We start from the raw sequence: 13,273 nt of genomic DNA on the forward strand, positions 1-13,273 counted from the left end.
CTGTCTGCTCTGATTATGGCCACAAGTTACTCCCAACCTCTCCCTGACCCTCACCACACACACGTGCGCATATTGGAACATACACACACATCCATTATTTCAGGCTTGAGTATAAGTTTATGCTTGATGCACTCAGAGCAAAACAATGTGTTCTATTTCTCAGGGCTGCAAATAAATTAAGTTGAGAAACACAGAGTAAATGCAGATATGAATAAATTATTTCAAGTAACTCCATTAACAATATCCCCAATATTACTGCATCAGGAATGCACCAGCTGTACTGGTTAAATGAATTATGGCATGGTCATGCAATGGGCTACTATTGAGGCCGTTAATAATGGTGTCTTAGAGGAATATATAATAACTTTCAAAGATGTCCATGATATATTGTTGGCTGAATAAAGCAGACTACAAAACACCACCTGCAGTTTATTCCCAATTTTGAAACTACAAAATATGATTATTTTACTACTAGTCTCATTGGCAACTAATAACAAAGAAAAAACATAGTCTAACCTGAAGCTCTAGAAAGTATGTATTTTGACAAAGGTTTGAAACACAAAAATACGTGTTTTTTTTTCTTTGAGTGGTAGAATTCTCTTCTTTTTGCTTATCTAGTAAGCTAAAAATGACAAATGACAGATGACAGAGTAAGACAGCCTTTTTCCAAAATCAGTGAGTTTGAAGATCTTTAAAAATAACCTGACAACAAATAAGCTGTATTGTTTTTTAATTGAGCTAACTTTCAGTTACTCAAGAGAAATTTCTTATTGATCTCATCTGCCTTAAATAGTAAAGTGATAAAATACATATCCTAGCCAAAGTCCTATTAAGCACCATCAATATGATTGTTAAAACAGACAACAAAAATGCAGAATTTTCTATAATTTGGAGTGGTGAGAAATAGGAAAGGAAATATGAGGCAAATGGAAATCAGTAAAAAATTTATCTGCCAACAACCTATTTTGCAAGTTTCAACTTCTCTGTGGATATTTTCTTTGTAATTTTTTAAACATCTTTATTGAAGTATAATTGCTTTACAATGGTGTTTAGTTTCTGCTTTATAACAAAGTGAATCAGTTATACATAGACACATATCCCCATATCTTTTCCCTCTTGAGTCTCCCTCCCTCCCACCCTCCCTATCCCACCCCTCTAGGTGGTTACAAAGCACTGAGCTGATCTCCCTGTGCTATGGGGCTGCTTCCCACTAACTATCTATTTTATGTTTGGTAGTGTATATATGTCCATGCCACTCTCTCACTTCATCCCAGCTTACCCTCCCCCTGCTCCCCGTATCCTCAAGTCCATTCTCTAGTAGGTCTGCATCATTATTCTCGTCTTGCCCCTAGGTTCTTCGTGACCATTTTTTTGTTTTGTTTTTTAGATTCCATATATATGTGTTAGCATAAGGTATCTGTTCTTCTCTTTCTGACTTACTTGTGGCACATATATACAATGGAATATTACTCAGCCATAAAAAGAAATGAAACCGAGTTATTTGTAGTGAGGTGGATGGACCTAGAGTCTGTCTGTGGATATTTTAAAATGAAATTATTTCAAAAATTACATGAAAGACAACATGTAAAAATAAATCATTTATGGTTCATAATGTTTCTACTTTCATCTTTTGTGAGCAGGCTAAATTCTCATCTACTATGCTTCTCCATTGTCCACTTCAGAATAACTAAAAATGACTAATACAGCTAGAGGGGAGTACTATCTGACACTAAATTCCCTAATTTTTTTTCCTTCAGTAAATCTGAGTCTGGGTTTAAGTTAGTGCTCATGGTTATCTCGTATTCAATGGGCACTAAAAGCCAACCAAATAATAATGATAAATCATCAAAGCAACAAGAATAATCAAAGCTGCCATGACTTTACCCTGGGCTAGGCACATATATGTGTGTATGTATATGCATATATATGTATATGCATTATATGCATATAATCTTTATAATGCTGCTGAGATATTTTTATACCTAGTAAAGATTAAAGAAAAAAAAAACACAACTTGAGGCTGAGACTCATTCCAATTTATCCAAGGTCAACTAGCAACCCAGAAGTGGAACCTGAATCAAGTGGAAGTTTGTCTAATTCAGGATCTGTGCACCACACATTGAGTGTCTACCTCACTTAAGGCTAGCTCTTTGAAAACAGAGACCTTGTCAATCACTAATCCTCCAAGGTGTCCTGTAAGTTTAATTAATGATTCTCCCTTAAAGTGAAAATGAAGTTACACAGAAGATGTGATTGGATGTACATTCAAATTATAATAAACAGCTAAACTTGAGGAGGTCACAGTGATCATCAACCTAATTTTGATGGTCCTAATCCATCATAACTTGGTTCAAAATAAGCCCAATAGTCCTGTCTTGGAAATAGAATACATGCCGCAAGTGGATACTGAATGAAGCCATTCTAATTAGCAATTTAAATTGTGCATCTCTGTGAACATTTGCGTTTAAGGTGGTTGAAATATAAATACAGCTGTTTATGCTTTGGGAGGAAGGAAAGTAGAAAAAAGAAGATGAGGCAGGAAAAGAAAAGAAAACAGAGATTCATTTTTATTGTTTCCCTCTGCTTACAGCATCCAATTCATTAAAGTTTCTGAGACATAATCAGTTTTTTAAAAAATTCAGATTGTCAAAAGTGCAAAATAAATCAATGCTGATGTAACAAAATAAGTCAGAAAACGAGAAAAAAATGACATCTTTCAAGATCAACTGTTCCACAGAGTACAGAACAAGCTGGCAGTCTGCTGAACATCATACATTAACTAGCATAAGCACTCAAAAAATACCTGACAGTCAATGCATATCAGAGTTAGGAGGCAAAAGAATCAGTCCTCCCTGGGGACTGATGTGTTGTGATAGCTCTGACGGTAGGAATTTCTTATCCACATCGAAGGCCTTATTTTATTGTATCTACCATAGTGCACATTTTGTGTGTCTTTCCCAGAACAGTATCCACAGCCATGACCAGAAAATAAAAAGAAAAAAAAGAAAAAAAAAATCACATAGAAGACTATGAATAAGAGTTCAAGATATCCAGAAAACCTGAAAATGCAAATCACTTTTGTCCATTTATGGATACTTTCCAGAATAATTCAACAGCGGGTATTATGGCAGGGAAAAAAATTCTTGGAAACTAGATTAAACTTAAAGAAATAATCACTTTACATAATGTTTATTCAAAAGGCCATCATTTATTTCTTTCCCACTATAAATCTATTATTTGCATTAATTCATTCTTTTCGGTTGTTTTTTCAATAAATCTGTATCAATCATCTATTAAATGTTAAACACTTTGATAGGCTTTAAAGCACAAGTGATGCAGTGATAAACGAGATTTTAACTATAAGGGACTCAGCCAAGCAAGATTTTTGATGCAAAACGTTGATTAATGTTGTAGGAAAAATGGTATCTTAGAAATTTGGGGTAAATAGCTACTGAATGAGAGTCAAGAAGAAAGAGCAAAGAATGAAATGGAACCAGAGAACTTGGGGACAGGAGGGAAGGAAAGAAAAGAATAAGGATTGGGAAATAGGACTATACAGAGGAATAGGAAGGGCCTAGCTCAGCACTGACTAAGAGAAAAATCACATGTTGGAAACTAAAACAAGGGACACAAGAACAGATGTCAGTGAGAGATAAAGGAAAGATATAAGAATGAGAAAACAAAAGAGGCAAGAGAGGGGACATGAAAGACACTTAATGAGGGAATAAAAGAGGCATGGTAAATACGGTAGAAGAAATTAAGAAGAAAGAAGAGTGTGAAATAAAGGAAAAGTTGAAGAATAGGGACTGTTGATTGGGAATGAGACTTTATGAGACAAAAAACATCCTACAAAGATGTTGAACTAACAACATTACTGGCTCCTGTTCCCAAGGTTAACTGCAGAGAAATATAGAGAGAAATCCAATTTAGGAAGAAAAGTTGTGTTAGTTGGTTTTCTGAAGCTGTGACTCTCGGTTGGAGTAAAGGCAGCCCAGCATGGATATGGGAGGGTAATACAGGAGTTGTTAGCATTCTTTCTTGCTTTTCCTCCACCATTGCCTTGGGATAACTAATAATTGTTTCCACAATAGAATTTCAGACCTATAGTGCAAATGTCAGCAAGAGAAAAATCAGGGAGAAGAAGAGCCCTATATTTATTAACAAGTTCAAGGAATCAAGGGACAGAATGGCCTAGGGCAGTTGCTTCCCCATTTAGTCCTCTTCAAATCTCCGGAGATGAGAATTCCCATTTAAGAATTTCCTTCTGATAGTGCTTCTGCCTGATGGGGCTGGGGATAAAGTACTGACCTGAGGAGTAGTTCTGTGGGAAGAAGAGTGATTGAAAGTGTTTTCCAAGGCCAGGTCTCTCTTAGGATCTCTCTTTCCAAGGTCCTAGGTCTCTCTTAAGGCACATTTGACACCTCCCCCTGCCCAGCTCATCTGTTTGAAAACTGAGCCCCCAATTTCTGCCCCCCCCCACACACACTGCCTGCCACAGGGGACAATGACCTCAGGAGAAGATGGGCTCACAGATCTAAAAGCTAAGACATTTGAGGGAACAACAGTTTTGAAAGAAAAACCATAAACTGGATTAGAGATCAGAGATATCAAAGTCTAAAATTAGAATGGGTGCATCAGAATTTAAAATAAGCTTAATAAGCATGCTAAAAATGATAAAAGATGATATTAAAGTTATGAAGAAAAATATATTTTAACAGAACCAGATAGAAATATTTGCTCTGGAGAAAGTATTGTTGATATAAGAAATACAACAGATAGCATTTTACTACTTATCCTACAAATGAGGAACAAATTAGAAATTTGGGATAAAATTGTAAAACTCTCCAAGAAGGAAAATGTGAAAGAAAAAGAAATAGAAGATATAAAAATAACGTTAAGAGATAGGAAGCTAGAACAAAAGTGCTAAGATCCAGAAGACAAGAGATTCAGAAAAAAATAATATAAAAGCAGAGAGAAAGAAATATTTGAAAAAATAAGAGAGTAAATTGCTCATAATTTTAAAAAGTTAAAAAAAAAAACAGATTTGATGAGCCCATAGAATGCCAGAGCATAAATAAAAGTTTTCTTTTTTAAACTCACATGTAAAGTATAGAACATTTAAAACTATGACAAAGTTTAGAATTATCTTAATAATTTCAAGAATGAAAAAACAGAGCACATACAAAGGAGTCAAAACACTGGAGGCAATAAGACAACGGGGTAATGTTTTCAAAATACTGAGAATAAAGAATTTGAATCAAGAATTTTATATTTGGCCAAACTATCATTCAAACAGAGGGCAATGATAAAAAAAAAAATTATCAGCCATACAAGACTTCAAAATTTTGCCCATAAACACCCACTTGTAAAATAGTCTTGGATAAAGTACTTTAAGAAGGAGGAAAAATAAATACAAATGATGCAGGAGATACATAAAGCAAAAGTGAATAAACATCTAGGTAATGTTTGTTGTGGTCTTTTAAAAGTAGCTAAGACCAAGTGAAAGAAAAAAAATAGAAAATATAGTCATAAAAATTACAAATCAAAACATAATTATCAGTCCAATGGGATGGGAAAGAAGACCAAGAAATGTGAGAGCTTTCTAAAATTCTTGTCTTATTATTGAGAGGATATAGATTTTAATTTTTTAATGTGTGTGTGGAGATTTAAAAGAAATAAAGTGGGTCACTTCCTCTAAAAATTGACTGGGTGAGGTGAAGTGATATCTCATTGAGAACCACCAAAGAACCTGGTCAAAATATATTTTAAATCTGTTAAAAGATACTGCAGAGTTTAAAAGACGATTAGGAATTAGAGGATGAAGATCTGGGAAAAGAAACACAGAAAGATGAAGTAGGCATTTGGCACCATTTTTACCCCTGGAAATATCTGCCTACTTGAGAAGAGAGATCTGAAGGCTGAGAAGCACAGCAGAGCATTCAGTAAATTTGGGCCCAACAGACCAAAGACTACAGAGTTCAGAGCCCACCAAGGAAGGTAAGGTAAAACCCATGCTTTGAGTTGGGAACTAAAAGAACTCGAGTTTAAGAGTGAATTGAAATAGACTGACCACAGAGGGACAAAAGCCCTCAAATAATTTTCAATACCTACTTGAAATGAGGTAATCCCTGCTTAGAATAACATAATCCCAACCGGAAAAAAGAGCTGATTTCTAGTCCCGTTTGCCTTTGGTCAAAAGCAAACAAATTTCTCTGATGAAAGATAAAATAAACGTAGGATTTAAATTGTCTCTACATGTTTTATATGCAGTATCCAGCACACAATATAAATAATCAAACATGTGAAATTAGAGCTCAACAAGATCATAAAACAAGAGGAACACAGACAATAGAAAATCACCCAGAGGGGATCCAGACCATTATAAGACACATGATGATTAAAAGGATAGATTTAAAAGAATGCTGTCTGTAGAAGACCTTAATAATAATAAATAATAATATGTGTGATTAAAACTTAAATAAAATGGAATAGACTAGAACAGAGTTATAGCGTTTTCAAGTCCCTAAGTTTTCTAGGGAAATGTAAAAGTATACCTTTATATTGAAGTAAGTATGCAGGCTGTGATATAATTATTGAAACAATTAAAGAGTACTAATTATAAAGATAAAAAAGGACAATTGGAATAATAAAAATAATCAACCCTAATGGAAATATGAAAAGAGAAAAAGTAACAAAAAGGAATTGAAACAAATAGGCAGGTAGTAATGAGATGATAGGTATAAACCCACCATATCACTACTCACATTGATAACGGTGATTACATTATATGTAAATGAACTCAATGCTCCAAACAAAAGGAAGGAATTGTCTGATGGGTTTTGTTTGTTTGTTTGTTTGTTTTGTGGTACGCGGGCCTCTCACTGTTGTGGCCTCTCCCGCTGCAGAGCACAGGCTCCGGATACACATGCACAGGCTCAGCTGCCATGGCTCACAGGCCGCTCCATGGCATGTGGGATCTTCCCGGACCGGGGCACGAACCCGTGGTCCCCTGCATCGGCAGGCGGACTCTCAACCACTGCACCACCAGGGAAGCCCTTTTTTTTTTTTTTTTAAAGAGTGTAGCAACTTCTAATTATAGGAAAACATTAAATCTAAAGTTTAGAAACTTTTAAAGGAAAACTTTACATACCATGCAATCGTTAGCCAAAAGAAAAATGGTATAATTGTATTAATATTATAATAGTCTTTAAAGTAAAAATTATTACTACAGATAAAGTGGAAAACATGACTGAATACAACTCTAAACTTATTTGTACTTAATTATGTAGGCTTGAAATATATTAAGCAAAAAGTTATAAAGTTAAAAGAGAAAATAGGTAAATATACAATGTGTAAATTTGAAATCAAATCAGAGATACGTGAAATGAGAAATGTGTAAATACACAATCCCAATGGGAGACTTTAAAACACATTTGTCAGTAACTGCAGTTATAAGCAGACAAAAAATCAGTACGGATACAAAAGATTTGAATAATATAATTAACAAAATTGACCTAATCAACTTAAGTAAAACACTGCACCCAACAACTATAGAATTTATGTTTCTTTTCAAGCATAAGTATACCATTTACCAAAATTAACCACCTACTGATCCGTAAAGTCTCAATGATATTAAAAAATGAAATCATGCACATTATATTTTCTTCACAATAGATCAAAACTAGAAATCAGTATCAAAAAGATCATCAGAAAATCCCCAAATGTTTAGAATACATTTTAAAATAACCAACCAAAGAAGAAGTCACAGTGGAAATCAGAAAAAAATTTTAACTGAATTAAAATGAAAATGGGACACATCAGATTTTTGGGATAGAATTATAGGAATAGAAGAAAATATAAAGCTTTAGACATATATAAATATATATATATAAGCTTCTGGAAAATATCCCTTATCAACTTAATTAAGTTTGCTTCTATTAGTTTGCTAAGAGATTTTTAATGGAAGCATTGCTGAATGTCAAAAAATTTCAGCATCGTCAGACACATAATTGTATTTTCTCACCATTCTATTGATTATATTCACAGGTTGCTTAATGCTGACCATTACTTGTATTCCTAGGATAAACACTAAATGTAATCATTTTTAATATACTATTGTATTTGATTTTTCAATATTTTATTTAAAATTTCTCATAAGTGAGACTAGCCTGCAATATTATTTCCTCTTTGTGTATTCTCTTTTATTTATTTTAAATTGTCCTTTCACCAGTTTGTGACTAAGATGACAATGTTCTCTTAGAATGACTTAGGGAAGTTTCTCATTTTTTTTAATGTTCTGGAATAATTCTAGAGCATTTTAATATCTTCTTTCAAGGACTGTTATACCTTTCACATTTGGCTGCCTTTGGTGACAGTGAGAGGTATCATATATTCAAATGTCATTATGTATCTGTGTCTGTTTCTGGATCCTATATTGTTCTATTTGCCTATCTGTATACTCCTGTGTAACTACTGGGTTCACCAAGAAGTTCGTTCAGGTTTTTCTGTTACATCTTATGGAAAAACCCCTGAATGGAATGAACTTTTTGGTCAACCCAATATTTTTATTGTCTTAAGGCACCTAACTGGAATGCAGTCTTCTAATCCATGAACATAGTGTGAACACAGCATCTTCCCATTTATTTAGACTTTGTTTTTGCCTAGTAATGCAGAGTCTCATACATCTTTCATTAATTCCTAGATATTGGCTATTTTTGATAATATTTTCAATGCTATTATTATCTACTATTCCATTTCTGATCCTATGTTCCTGATATATAGAGAAATAATTGTCTATATTGGCCTTATATATAGCAATCTAAATTTACTTAATTCTAATATTTTATTGGATTTTCTATGTACCTTTTTTGCAAATAAAAATTTTGATTCTCTCATGGTAATACCTTTTGTTCCTTCTCTCTCTCCCTCTCTCCCTCTTTATCTCTGTCTTTCTTAACGCACTTCCTCAGATCTTCAGTATAATATTGAATAAAAGGGATCATAATGGACATCCTTACCTTGTTAGTGACCTCAGAGGGGAAAGTGCTCAATATTTTACTGTGATGTTAGATATCAGGGTTTCTTTTTTAATAGACATGCTTTATTAGATCATTCCCTTCTATTCCTAGTTTACTGAGAGTTTTACCATGAATGGATACTGAATTTTATCAGATGCCTTTTGGCCTCTATTGAGATGACATTTTTTCTCTTTATTCTGTTAATGCAGTGAATTACATTGGTTAATTTTTGCATGTTAAACCAAACTTGCATTCCTGGATAAACCCCACTTGTCATGATGTCTCCTTTATATGCATCTCTGGACTTAATTTTGTAATATTTGATTTACAGTGCTTCTATACTCATGGAAGATATTGGTTTAAAATTTTTCTCGTAATGTTTGGAAGAATTAAATCAGTAGTCATCTGGATCTGATGATTTCCTTGAGCAGAGGTTTTAGGTTACAAATATTACATTTTTCTTTAATCAGATATAATGCAATTCAGAATCTCCTCATCAGTTCTGATACTTTTCTTCAAGAAAATTTACTTACGTCACCTAAGTTGTGAAATTTATTTTTATTTATGTGATCTGAATTGGTGCCACTCTTTCATGTAATTTGTGTTTTTTTGTGAGCAGTCTTGCTAAGGGTTTACCAATTTTATTAATCTCTATAATGAACCAAATTGAGGGAATTTAAAGTTTTATTTAGGTTGTATATGCTTTCTATTTAGTTGAGTCCTGATTTTATTTTTACAATTTCCTTTCTTACAGTGTCTTTGGTTTTGATTTGCTTCTTAAAAAATAAGCTAGATAGTTAATTCTCAACTTTTCTTCTTTTTAATATAGCCATTGAAAGCTATATATTTTTCTGTAAATGCAGATATAGGTACATCTACAAATATTGATTTGAAATATTTTATCACTTGTTCAAAATAGTATTTAAATTTTCAGTGTGATTTCTTCTTTGAGCCATGATTTGTTTAGGGAGTATATTTCTTAACTTCCAAACATTTGAGAATTTTCATTTATCTTTTAGTTGTTATTTCCAGCTCAATTCTGTGGGCAAAGATCATATTTTGTAATTCCAAGCCTTGGAAATTAAGACTTGTTTCATTGCCACATATATGATCTATTAAAAAACTATGTTCCAATTGTGCTATAAAAAACCATATGTTCTATAATTGTTTGAGCAGTATTTTATATATACAACTGTGTATACTACTTATCATTTTTATAGTTTACGCTTACTGATTTTTGTGTGATTATTCATTCAGTCACTGGGCATGTATGTGTGTGTATATGTATACACACATATGTATATTACAATATACATATAAACAATAAAATCGACCTTAACATGTTTTTCAAATCTTATCCATCCTTCCTAAGTTTTGTCTGTATATTCTATTAGTTAGTGTGTGCAAAGATAAATCTCTATGACTGTGGATTTATCTATTTTTCTTTATGTCCTGTCAAGTTTTGTTTTATATATTTTAATACTATATTAATAGTTTTGTATATATTAATATTTTGTTTCATCTTTGGTAGACAGTGTTATCATTATGATACATCCCTCTTTATTTCTACTTGCCTCATATTTGAAATACATTCTACTCTGATAACAGAAATACTTTCTTTTGTTTGCTGTTTTCATGGTATGTCTTTATTACCTTTATTGATTCTTACACTTGAAATAGGTCTCATAAGCAGCAAGTGAGATTTTTCTTTTTTTAATTTGGGCTGACAAATTTTGGGTTTTAAATTAAACATTCTTTTACATTAAATGTAATTATTAATATATTTATGTTTAAATTTGCCATCTTACTATTTGTCCCATTAGCTTAGTTGTCTTTCCCATTTTTTTTCTTATATCTTGGTATTAATCAAGTATTCTTTTTTTTTTTTTTTTTTTTCTTTTTGCGGTATGTGGGCCTCTCACTGTTGTGGCCTCTCCCATTGCAGAGCACAGGCTCCGGATGCGCAGGCCCAGCGGCCATGGCTCACGGGCCCAGCCGCTCCGCGGCATATGGGATCCTCCCAGACCGGGGCACGAACCCGTATCCCCTGCATCGGCAGGCGGACTCTCAACCACTGCGCCACTAGGGAGGCCCTCAAGTATTCTTTTAATGATAACTTTTGCCCTCTCCAATCAATTAGGAGTACACTAAATATTACAACATGAATGCCTGATTTATTTGTGTCAAACATAAACAGTACAAAAATAACAATTTGTTTTTCTTCTCTGGAAATGTTGAAATTCATCTATGGTGTTTTTATAGTTCTGAATATCTTGGCATTTTGTTTTGGTTTGATTTTCTTTCATAGTAACCATTGGGCCCTTTTAATAGTTCCTAAAGATTTCCCTTTCAATATCACAACCAAAGATTTATATCTGGAGATTTAAATAATCTGCTTAAAAAATATTAGAAATACTGAAAATTTATATAGCATATCCCAGAATGGAATATTATACAGCTATTAAAATTATGAATCCTAATTAACATAGGAAAAGTTTTATAATGTAAAATTAAAGAATGTGTATGTGTATATGTGTGTGTATTTGTCTGTATATGCATAGATAGATATATGTAATAAAGTGAAAAATTGGAAGTAAATACCAAAAACATGAACATGATTATGTCTGCAAAGTATATATTTTCTTGTTAAAACTTTTCTGTATTTTTTATTCTGGGAATAGTCCATTATTTTATATATACATATATATTATATATATTTATACATATATATATATGTAGAGAGAGAGAGAGAAAGAAGGAGCAAGCGAGAAACAGAATGAGAACACAAGGAATTATTTTCCAGTCCCTAGCACTGAATCTACCAAATTTTTCTAAATTCACAACGCTATCTGTTTTAAACTTTGCGCTTTTACCCACACTTATGGAGTTAGGTGTTTGGAGAAGAGCTCTAGTTCACTCTTATACACACATAGAAGACTTGCTAAGACATCTTTATGTGGCCATCACAGTCCAGCCTAATTTCCTTTCACAAGATCAAAAGCTTCCTCCCAGAAAGAAATCAAGCATTTACTGCAAAGCCCTTTTCCTCAGTAGCACTGCAGATGAGGTCTATATAAGAGCACCTATTCAGCAGCCCCAGCAGGTAGGAGTGGTCCTGGAACTATGGCAGGCAGAGCTGAGATTTACACAAGAGACTTATTCACATTCCAAGTTCATTAAAGAATCTGAGGCAAGTACAGGGTTACAAGAAGAAACACTGTACAAAAGAAAGTATCAATCTTTCCATTCTATGGAAGAATCAAGGAATAAATAACTTTGGTTCATAACATTTAAAATGTGAAACAAATAATCATTTCCATTTAATAATTCAAGCTATATAGATGTCCAAGTACATATTCTGACTCTTGGAAGTAAAGCCATATCTAAAGGGTTATTTGTTGTTGTTTTATTTATACCTTTCTTGAAATAAGTCTCAGAAATATCTATAAAACCCCAAATCGACATCATAAACTTTAGTTCTCTTACAGCCTCTGCATATAGCTTGACAGTTCTTCAACTTCTAAATTTGCAGAACCAGCACTTCAAAATGATAGGTAAATAGAGCCACCAGTGACCCTCTGTGACAAGCCCATCCTTCACCCAAAGCATAGCTAAGGGAAGTATCATTGTGCCCCAAGCTTATGTATGCCGTTTGAGACATACATCAGAAACAAACGTCTTTCTCACATACTAGTTTTAGAAGAACAAGTATCTATTTAAAAGAAAAGAAAAAGCAAGAAATGAAGCAACCATCCAACTAATCTCAGTAAAAAAGCTATTTGGGATAATTTTTTAAGTTTAGGCTTGCATTTTCTTTAGCCTGGGTTTTCCAGATGACCATCTCATTCATTCACCTATTTGTAATGATAGCGCTAGATTAAAACCGTATTAAGAAAGGACCTACTAATACATGATAAGCAGATACACCAATGGATGATAATAATGAAAATATGGAAATGTATAAAATACAAGTGGCATGAATCAGTTTAGAAAAGACATATTATTCACACAATGGGGAAATGACAATTGGATAATTATTTGGAAAACAAACTTGAATTCCTGTATTATAAAATATTTTTAAAGGAATTCTAGATGGATAAAAAGTCTAATTATGAAATACATAAAGTATTAAAAGAAAATGTAGGTTATTAGTCTTGTAATTGTGTCATAAAGGAGGACTATCTAACTATGACACCAAACATTTAGTGATAATATTGATAGGTTTGACTCTACAAAAATATACAATATTCTCTAGG

The sequence above is a fragment of the Mesoplodon mirus genome (genome assembly GCF_964341445.2).
Source record: "Mesoplodon mirus genome assembly, chromosome: 1".
Taxonomy (NCBI): Eukaryota; Metazoa; Chordata; class Mammalia; order Artiodactyla; family Ziphiidae; genus Mesoplodon; species Mesoplodon mirus.